A 10438-nucleotide genomic window follows, 5' to 3' on the forward strand; every position below is an offset into this window, starting at 1 on the left:
TTTCCGAGCCTATAGTATTATGAGCCCTCGGCAACAGAATCCATTTGGGATCGTTGAGACTACAATATTTCTCCCACCCCCTACTTGGGATTAATTGAACCCCAATAAACACCCCCTCCCCCACCCCTAAAAGAAAAGTGACAAACATACGGATTTCCCTGGCTGCTGTTTATGTTTGTTTTGTAGTAAAGACAATAATCACACACACCCATTCGCGAACAAAATTGGCTGCTGTTTATGTTTGTTTTGTAATAAAGACAATAATCACACACACCCATTCGCGAACAAAATGTCACGGATCCCTCTATACGTTCCCCGCTATATCCTGAGACGAGCACCCAGTAATTATTACTTAATCGACTTTGACAAAAAAATGGAGACCAGACATGTTTTACAGTGGAAATAGGGAGGGGAAAAGCAACTCTAAGAACACACATGACAAGGACAAGTGAAATCGAGTAAAATCAAGATTCAATCTCTTTTTTGAAATAGTGGTGGCTCTGAAAAGAGCCGTTCGGTTTGATTTTTGGATATGGTGTCTAGCCGCCGAAGCCGTACAGCGTGCGTCCCTGTCTCTTCAGCGCATACACCACGTCCATTGCAGTGACAGTCTTCCTCTTGGCGTGCTCGCAGTAGGTGACTGCATCGCGGATAACGTTCTCCAGGAAAACCTTGAGGACTCCGCGGGTTTCTTCGTAGATGAGCCCGGAGATACGCTTGACTCCTCCGCGGCGGGCCAGCCGACGAATGGCTGGTTTAGTGATTCCCTGGATGTTATCTCGGAGAACCTTGCGGTGTCGCTTGGCACCCCCTTTGCCTAGTCCCTTTCCTCCTTTGCCACGGCCAGACATGTTTGTGTCTCCTCAGTCGGTTGTAGATGATTCAATGGCCATCCCAGCCCCGGCGAGGCAACTTATAGGACATGCGCGGACGCGATATGAGCATGCGAAGCCATCAACTGTTACGGCGCCCTCTGGCGACCAATCGTGGCAGGAGCACTCATCCTGGGAAACAAACAAATCAGAAGCAAAACAAGGGGGAAAAGGGATAACAAATAAGAAAAGGAAGAAGATGCCTAGAAACATATTGCAACGAGACTCAAACAATACATTTATAACCAGACACAGAGGGGTCGTGGCCAAGCCTTTTTTTTTTTTTTTTTTTTTTTTTTATTTACGCCTTGAACGGAAATCAATGGAAACGCCAACATCATAATTTAACAAGACTTTACACACTTACTAATATTTACCGTAATTCAATGTGAAAGCCCTGTCACCAAAACGTCAAAAGAAAACGAACCTTTAACGACGGGGCACCGTAGTCAGAACCTGTTTTTGTATTAATTGATGTTCCCCGAAGGGAGTGGGCCGAATCCCGGATGTACTGCTATACCGGGCCAACCCGTGGCCGGGACGAGGCAAGCCTCTATTCCACGGCCCAAATCCAAAAATCAGTTTAATATACTGGCTGTTCAATGAACAGCGTTTCAGATATTAAGCTGAAAAGAACAGATACTACACATGATCTTAGCCAAAAGGCCGAGAAGCGATAACGATTAATATTAAAACAATAGCGCGGAAAGGGATTATTCGTCTTGAAATACTGTTTGCTATTGTTCTTCTTATTATTTATTTTTGCCTTTTTTTGTTTCCTGGTGTGAAAACAAAAAGAAGACTCCTGCGCGTCCACCGCAACTCAACGAAACCCGGGGAGAGAGAGATGAGCAAGAAATCTCCGGCTTTCTCAGATTAACAGAGACATATACATTCTTAAAAATATTTCTATCATGCATTTTCATACACCTCGATCATATTTCACCAAAAATCTTGTTGAAAAAATTAATCCAGACAAAAAATGGGATCAATGCATCAGTGAGCGAGAGCGTCGGCACTAAATGCCGTACGTACGATGTACCGGGACAAGCATATCAATAGATGGCGCCCTTCAACACTCCCGGTCATCGCGCCTCGGCGTTTCCCATCTGGGTATTTCTCAGGCCCTGCCAATGGGTCCCACATTAGGGGCGGGGAAATACTTCAGTTTGTCAGTAAGCTCCGTGGCCGAGTGGTTAGAGAGCACATGTAGAAAGTAATAGATCGTGGGTTCGAGTCCCAGCCTGCCGCTTTCCTTTAATTGCTTGGTTATTGTTTTTTGTTTTGTTATTTTTTCACTTACTTATTTCCCCTTTTTGTAATAATTACTATTTTATTTCATTGATTTATTGTTTATTTCGTCATGAAGTTATAAGAAGAAAATTCGAAAGAAAAGAAAACATTCGTCATACCGTTTGCATTTGCGCTTATAATACTTATGTATCAATATCAATGCGGTCCCGCGGGGAGTTAATTGAAGAGAGAAAGAAAGAAAAGAAACAAACGGGAATCAAATGTCAACGCACCATTATTTGTCCATTTTTGTAACCTTTGGTGAATAAGTCATTCACATTCTACATGAGGCAACATTTAAGACAATACATATACATACATGTATGGCTAATGTACTCAGCCGGCCGGCCGGTCACATACGTTAAAGGACACAGTGGGAATTCTATCTGGAACAGTGTTCTATTGTTTATAAAAAAAAATAGAGAAATTGATTTCGGCTATGAGTGAAGGTAGAGGTGGAGTTAGACAGGCAGCGACAAATCTCTTTTTTGAAGGTTGTGGTGGCTCTGAAAAGAGCCTTTTGGGTTTGTGGATGCAAAGTAAGTTCTTTTCTTTACTTTGACACTTTGGCGGTCTTCTTGGGCAGAAGAACTTGCTGGATGTTGGGAAGGACACCACCCTGCGCGATGGTAACTCCGCTCATCAACTTGTTCAACTCCTCGTCGTTGCGTATAGCAAGCTGCAGATGGCGGGGATTAATTCTCGTCTTCTTGTTGTCTCGTGCAGCGTTTCCGGCCAGTTCCAAGATCTCCGCGGTAAGGTACTCCATCACTGCCGCAAGGTAGACCGGTGCACCGGCACCGACACGCTGGGCGTAGTTGCCCTTACGCAGAAATCTGTGAACACGACCCACGGGGAACTGGAGTCCCGCCCTGGAGGACCTGCTCTTGGCCTTGCTTCTTGCTTTGCCGCTCTTTCCTCGCCCAGTCATCTTGACAGTATAGTGACAGAAGATGAATGTACTCTGCAGTAAAGGTGGTGTGTGAATGAACCCACTTGGAAAACACGACACTAGTTATAGCGTTCTGGTGGATTGGCTGAAGCGTGCCAAGTAGCCAATCACGCGACACGGGCGTGCCCGTCGCACGGTTGGGTGCACCGCATCCATTTTGGACGCGGGGGACGAGGGAACAAAAAATTACAACTGTGTCATCGTCGTTCAAAGTAATGGAATCACTAGATAAAACACAGAAACATGCAACATTCTTACCTCCATTTTAAGACGTTTTATTGTTATTCCGCCGAAGAAGTCCCATGATCTTTCGACCAGCCTCCGCACAATGGCAGTGATTCGTTGCTCTCACGCGGCGGTTAAAACTGGCCTCGGTTTCTTGCTAGATATTTGTAACATCCCACAGACGAAATCCTAATTTATTTTTTAATAGTAACCCACTCAACAAAATGCAAGCACTCGTCCGGAGATTGAAAGAAATGACCAATTGACAAAGGCTGTGGCATAAATTAAATTATGTGTTTACGACGACGACAAGACTCAGGGATTAACTTTAATCGCATTACCTCCCCTCGCCTCACGAAGGGTAAAAGAATATTAAAAAAAAAAAGAGAGAGAGTGAAAGGGACACAACAGAATTAAAAAAAGGTTAGTTGTAAAACCTAAGAAATGGGCTGATCGGGCGAACTGAGCTGACTGGCAAATCTCTTTTTGGAAACTGTGTTGGCTCTGAAAAGAGCCGTTTGGTTTTGAAGCCTTCAAAATTTCTATTTTGAAGTCGTGTACTTGGTGACGGCCTTGGTGCCTTCGCTGACTGCATGCTTAGCAAGCTCCCCGGGAAGAAGTAGGCGTACTGCTGTCTGCACTTCACGGCTTGTGATGGTGGACTTCTTGTTGTAGAGAGCGAGGCGAGAAGATTCGCTGGCGATGCGCTCAAACACGTCGTTGACAAAGCTGTTCATGATGCTCATTGCCTTGCTCGAGATTCCGGTGTCGGGGTGCACCTGTTTCATCACTTTGTAGATGTAGATGCCGTAGCTCTCCTTGCGACGCCGGTGCCTCTTTTTGTTTGCGCTAACCGGACCCTTAGTATTTCCGGCCTTCTTCTGACCTTTTCCGCTAACTTTGGGAGCCATATTGGAGGACTTGGAATGTATCGGATCGTGAGATCGAATGAAAGACCAGCACGTCTTGGCCGGCTTTTATTGTGCACAGCTTGGATTCTGACCACCCATGCATCGTCCACTTTCCCGCCAGTGACCGCTTACCCATGCGTGAAGAAAGCGGTATGCGTGCATAGTTATACAATGCACGCACGGCACGACCCCCCCCCCCCTCCCGGCAAGGGTATTTTTAGCCTTTTTCTCAGACTGACACGTGTATAAGTGTCCTTCTTAAATATTATTGTCTACTGAATTTCTGGGAAATAATAAAGTCATCTCCAGCGGAGGGCGAATTAATATGTCGTAGTGCACCAATACTTCTTTAAATGTTGTTTCCCCCTTATGCACCATCCATTTATAATGAATCATACAATGTAACGCAAAACCGACGAAAATAAGAGAACGAGTACCTGTAATTGTCAAAACAGATAGGAAATATATATCATTATTACCATGCCCATAACAATTCAATTTTGCCTGGAACACGTTTCGGATGAGGCATACGTATAGAACCCAAAAAGTGGAATGTATTTGGACAGAATATCAACAATAATAATTCGGAAAAAAATCAACGGCCCTTTATTCTTTATTTGAAGGAAAACTCAGGGATTGGACTTAATCTCTCTTTGAAGAAGTAGTGGCTCTGAAAAGAGCCGTTAGTTTTATTTCTTTTTGCGCACACAACGTGCTCAAGCTCGTTCACCCCGAATTCGGCGGGCCAACTGGATGTCCTTGGGCATGATGGTGACCCTCTTGGCGTGAATGGCGCACAGGTTGGTGTCTTCGAAGAGGCCGACGAGGTAAGCTTCGCTCGCTTCTTGCAATGCCATGACGGCAGAACTCTGGAATCGCAGTTCAGTTTTGAAATCCTGTGCAATTTCACGCACAAGTCTCTGGAATGGCAGCTTTCGGATCAGCAGTTCGGTGCTCTTCTGGTAGCGGCGAATCTCACGGAGGGCGACGGTTCCCGGTCGGTACCGATGGGGTTTCTTGACACCGCCAGTCGCCGGTGCGCTCTTGCGGGCCGCCTTGGTGGCCAACTGCTTCCTGGGGGCTTTCCCCCGGTGCTCTTTCTTGCCGTCTGCTTGGTGCGCGCCATGGTCAAGGGTATGGTTTGATGAACGGTGATCACAACTGAGTGCAGATTGAGCGAACGGACCCCGCCTCTTAAGGCCGGCGCATAGCATCCTAGGTTGGAAGCCTAACAATGGGCTATCTTCCGATTGGGTGCTTCGGGGGCCAAGCGGAGACGCTTCAGTGATCACGATTTCCGTACGTTGAAAAAGTATAGACGTTAAATTTCAATCGAAAATGCTGCTTTTCCGAGCCTATAGTATTATGAGCCCTCGGCAACAGAATCCATTTGGGATCGTTGAGACTACAATATTTCTCCCACCCCCTACTTGGGATTAATTGAACCCAATAAACACCCCCTCCCCCACCCCTAAAAGAAAAGTGACAAACATACGGATTTCCCTGGCTGCTGTTTATGTTTGTTTTGTAGTAAAGACAATAATCACACACACCCATTCGCGAACAAAAATGGCTGCTGTTTATGTTTGTTTTGTAATAAAGACAATAATCACACACACCCATTCGCGAACAAAATGTCACGGATCCCTCTATACGTTCCCCGCTATATCCTGAGACGAGCACCCAGTAATTATTACTTAATCGACTTTGACAAAAAAATGGAGACCAGACATGTTTTACAGTGGAAATAGGGAGGGGAAAAGCAACTCTAAGAACACACATGACAAGGACAAGTGAAAATCGAGTAAAATCAAGATTCAATCTCTTTTTTGAAATAGTGGTGGCTCTGAAAAGAGCCGTTCGGTTTGATTTTGGATATGGTGTCTAGCCGCCGAAGCCGTACAGCGTGCGTCCCTGTCTCTTCAGCGCATACACCACGTCCATTGCAGTGACAGTCTTCCTCTTGGCGTGCTCGCAGTAGGTGACTGCATCGCGGATAACGTTCTCCAGGAAAACCTTGAGGACTCCGCGGGTTTCTTCGTAGATGAGCCCGGAGATACGCTTGACTCCTCCGCGGCGGGCCAGCCGACGAATGGCTGGTTTAGTGATTCCCTGGATGTTATCTCGGAGAACCTTGCGGTGTCGCTTGGCACCCCCTTTGCCTAGTCCTTTCCTCCTTTGCCACGGCCAGACATGTTTGTGTCTCCTCAGTCGGTTGTAGATGATTCAATGGCCATCCCAGCCCCGGCGAGGCAACTTATAGGACATGCGCGGACGCGATATGAGCATGCGAAGCCATCAACTGTTACGGCGCCCTCTGGCGACCAATCGTGGCAGGAGCACTCATCCTGGGAAACAAACAAATCAGAAGCAAAACAAGGGGGAAAAGGGATAACAAATAAGAAAAGGAAGAAGATGCCTAGAAACATATTGCAACGAGACTCAAACAATACATTTATAACAGACACAGAGGGGTCGTGGCCAAGCCTTTTTTTTTTTTTTTTTTTTTTTTTTTATTTACGCCTTGAACGGAAATCAATGGAAACGCCAACATCATAATTTAACAAGACTTTACACACTTACTAATATTACCGTAATTCAATGTGAAAGCCCTGTCACCAAAACGTCAAAAGAAAACGAACCTTTAACGACGGGGCACCGTAGTCAGAACCTGTTTTTGTATTAATTGATGTTCCCCGAAGGGAGTGGGCCGAATCCCGGATGTACTGCTATACCGGGCCAACCCGTGGCCGGGACGAGGCAAGCCTCTATTCCACGGCCCAAATCCAAAAATCAGTTTAATATACTGGCTGTTCAATGAACAGCGTTTCAGATATTAAGCTGAAAAGAACAGATACTACACATGATCTTAGCCAAAAGGCCGAGAAGCGATAACGATTAATATTTAAAAACAATAGCGCGGAAAGGGATTATTCGTCTTGAAATACTGTTTGCTATTGTTCTTCTTATTATTTATTTTTGCCTTTTTGTGTTTCCTGGTGTGAAAACAAAAAAAAGAATCCTGCGCGTCCACCGCAACTCAACGAAACCCGGGGAGAGAGAGATGAGCAAGAAATCTCCGGCTTTTCAGATTAACAGAGACATATACATTCTTAAAAATATTTCTATCATGCATTTTCATACACCTCGATCATATTTCACCAAAAATCTTGTTGAAAAATTAATCCAGACAAAAAATGGGATCAATGCATCAGTGAGCGAGAGCGTCGGCACTAAATGCCGTACGTACGATGTACCGGGACAAGCATATCAACCATAGATGGCGCCTTGTAGCTAGTAGTCGTCGCAAAATAAGAAGAGTCCGTTTTTAGCCAGTTTTGTGACACAAACATTACATACATGTGTAAACAAGATTAGAATACTGAGGCAATGTGTGTAAAATTGTAAATAGAAAATTCATTGAATAATTATGAATTAGACTGGAATATTGCAGTTGAAATTTCAAAGTAGCTTTGCAGTCCACTGAGAGCTTGTTTTCCTTCAAAACCTGCGATGCACGACTGCCATTTTGTTTTACGTTTTAACAAATTTCGAGCTGAGATCGGACAACTCTTTGTTGAATATCAGACGACGGTTTACTGTACACTGACTAAAAACATAAAACAGTCACCGAGTTGTGCTATAAATACACATATGACGCGTCGCACTTACGACGTGTTTTGTGAAATGGATTGCAGCTGCGACGCCTCGTAGGGATACGACGCCGCGATGCATCATAAGTTACGAAGAGTTTGGTGAAATCGGGTGCAGGGAGTACAACATCAATCATACATGTACCTGGGGGTAGAAATCAGCAACAATCTCAATTGGGCCTGTCATATCAACCAAACAGCAAATAGGGCCTAAAGCAAATACATGTAAAATGCTTGGGCTTCTGCGACGAAATATCCATTCCTGTAGAAAAAAGGTTGAGGAAACTGCATAAAAGACGCTAGTTCGCTCAAAGCTGGGGTATTGTGGAGCCATCTGGATCCATACCATAAAAAACAACTAGAGGTTCGTGTTTATTGTTACAAACGCAGAGTGTTTGGGTAGACAAATATTTCATAGACATTGTCCGGTTAAGTTATGAATATGTTCATGTCAGATAAAATTGAACTTTAACATCTCCAGTACCAATAATTTTGTACAAAAAGAATCTTTTAGGGTATGATAAATTTCAGTAAACATTTAGGTACACGTACAAGTTATTTCTGGTTTGATGGCGTCATCAGTAAAAAAACGGGAAGGGAGGACACTTGTTTATCATTAAGTAAAAATAACGCATGGAAATATGGAAATGAAGTGTATGTAATAATAACACCCAACTTCCGGTTTGATGACGTCACAGTATTTGAAAGCAAAAGGTCAATATCAAGTGTAACAGATGTCATTTTTGTGGGCAAAAGTTATGAAACCTTACAATTTTGCAAATTATTTGTGGTTGCTCACGGGATTTATTAATTTTATAAAAATTTGGATTGAGGGTTTTAATATTTGAAAGATTACACTGTTTTGATGTGCCGCTTGAGGGCGCCCTTTCGTGGGATGACGTCAAATAATATTGTTTTGCAATTTAGTATATAGTACGTGTATATTATGTCGTATTTTTGACCTTTGCATTTTTTTTTTGCTATAGAAGGAATTTTTGTCAGTTTTGGATAGAGTTTACCTTCCTCAGCCAGAAATCCATTGGTAACATTTTGTCCATCTACCATGTGGCGGCCATCTTGGATTTCAAAATGGTGTCCATTTCTGACCTAATTTGTATCATAACTTCGGACCTGATTGTCATATGAAGTCCATTTTGGTGGTAAACCCTATGTTTTTGATACCAAGGAATCCAAGTAAATCATTGTTGACGGGGTACTCCCAATGGATGGCAGCCATCTTGGATATTTCAAAATGGCCGCCATTTCGGACATAATTTGTATCATAACTTCGGACCTGATTGTCATATGAAGTCCATTCGTGGCAAACCCTATGTTTTCGATAGCAAGGAACCCAAGTAAATCAAATTTGACGGGGTAGTCCCAATGGATGGCAGCCATCTTGGACACTTAAAATAACCGCCATCTTAGATTTCATTTTAATAATAAGGTCAAACAAAAAAAATTGTGAGTTTACGGTAACGGCCTGAAAAAAATCCAGGTAGGTAGGGAAATAATTTTATTTTGTATTTTTTTTTTATATTTCAGTTCTCATGCCCATGCGTGTTCTTTCGCAAAAAAATTGTACAAAACCACTATTCAAGCATTGAAGATATTCAATCGGTACATTTCAATCCTAATTAATTCGTATTGTCGGCCAGGGTTCTCCCCAGATTTTTTCAAACATGTGGGGGAAGATTTGCTGTGATTCAACAACCCGAAAATGTTTGAACTTTAGAAGCTTTCTGGTGCATTTTAGAGAAAATCTGGTCTTTATCTTAAGATTTGCCCTTGAAATTCAGAGGAGATCTTGTAGGTCACTAATTTTTTCGTAATTAAAGAAAAAGTCAAAATTGTTAACTTAAATTTTTTTTTAACATTTTACAACCTGTGTTTCACTGCTTCCTAACTAGAAAAGTATGAATTACATTTACATGTAAGTTTCAAATTAAGAAACTAAGGTGGAGAAAAAAATAACTTTTGCTTCCGATTACATGCCTTTCAAAATAGCGATAGCTGATTAATGGAGCATCATTCGTACTAATCATAGAGCAAGGAATCATGTTTATTTTGTGCCTGGATTATTTTCATTTGCGCCACGAAAATTATCAAGACTGGCTATCAAAAGTGATTAAAACTTGCCTCACCTAATTAAAAATATATTTGAGGTCGGTGATTCCACTTTATGCTTAACATACATCACGGCCGCTGGCACCACCAACATTCCGCCTGGCTGGCCGAACATCGCGCCGTGCTCACGGCCCACGTGGCTGAAAATCTTGCACTACTGCAGAAACACGCTACGATGTTTCGCCACAAGTTCGAGCTTTGCAATCTCGTCATTTTAATGGAAAACACATACACAGAAAGTGATCGTTCTGTGAATTAATTCGCAGAAATTCTCTTTCTCCAGCGATGTTTGTTTGGTAATATTTTTACGATCCAACTTCGGCCCACTACATCATCATGCTGTATGGAATGATACGATGTATGGACCGGAGAGAGGCAGTAGTCACTGGTTCCGGTCCTTCATCA

At 43.2% G+C, this 10438-nt stretch overlaps 2 non-coding genes across 2 annotated transcripts; both read right to left on the reverse strand.

The window, feature by feature from the left end:
- Window positions 1–1357: 1357 nt before the first annotated feature.
- Window positions 1358–1550, reverse strand: LOC119733566. Its single transcript, XR_005271907.1, has one exon. It is a non-coding gene; the product is annotated as a U2 spliceosomal RNA (small nuclear RNA).
- A 5403-nt stretch (window positions 1551–6953) lies between these two features.
- Window positions 6954–7146, reverse strand: LOC119733567. Its single transcript, XR_005271908.1, has one exon. It is a non-coding gene; the product is annotated as a U2 spliceosomal RNA (small nuclear RNA).
- Window positions 7147–10438: the final 3292 nt, after the last annotated feature.

This window comes from Patiria miniata, unplaced genomic scaffold, assembly GCF_015706575.1.
Source record: "Patiria miniata isolate m_02_andy unplaced genomic scaffold, ASM1570657v1 HiC_scaffold_25, whole genome shotgun sequence".
In the NCBI taxonomy this organism is placed as follows: Eukaryota; Metazoa; Echinodermata; class Asteroidea; order Valvatida; family Asterinidae; genus Patiria; species Patiria miniata.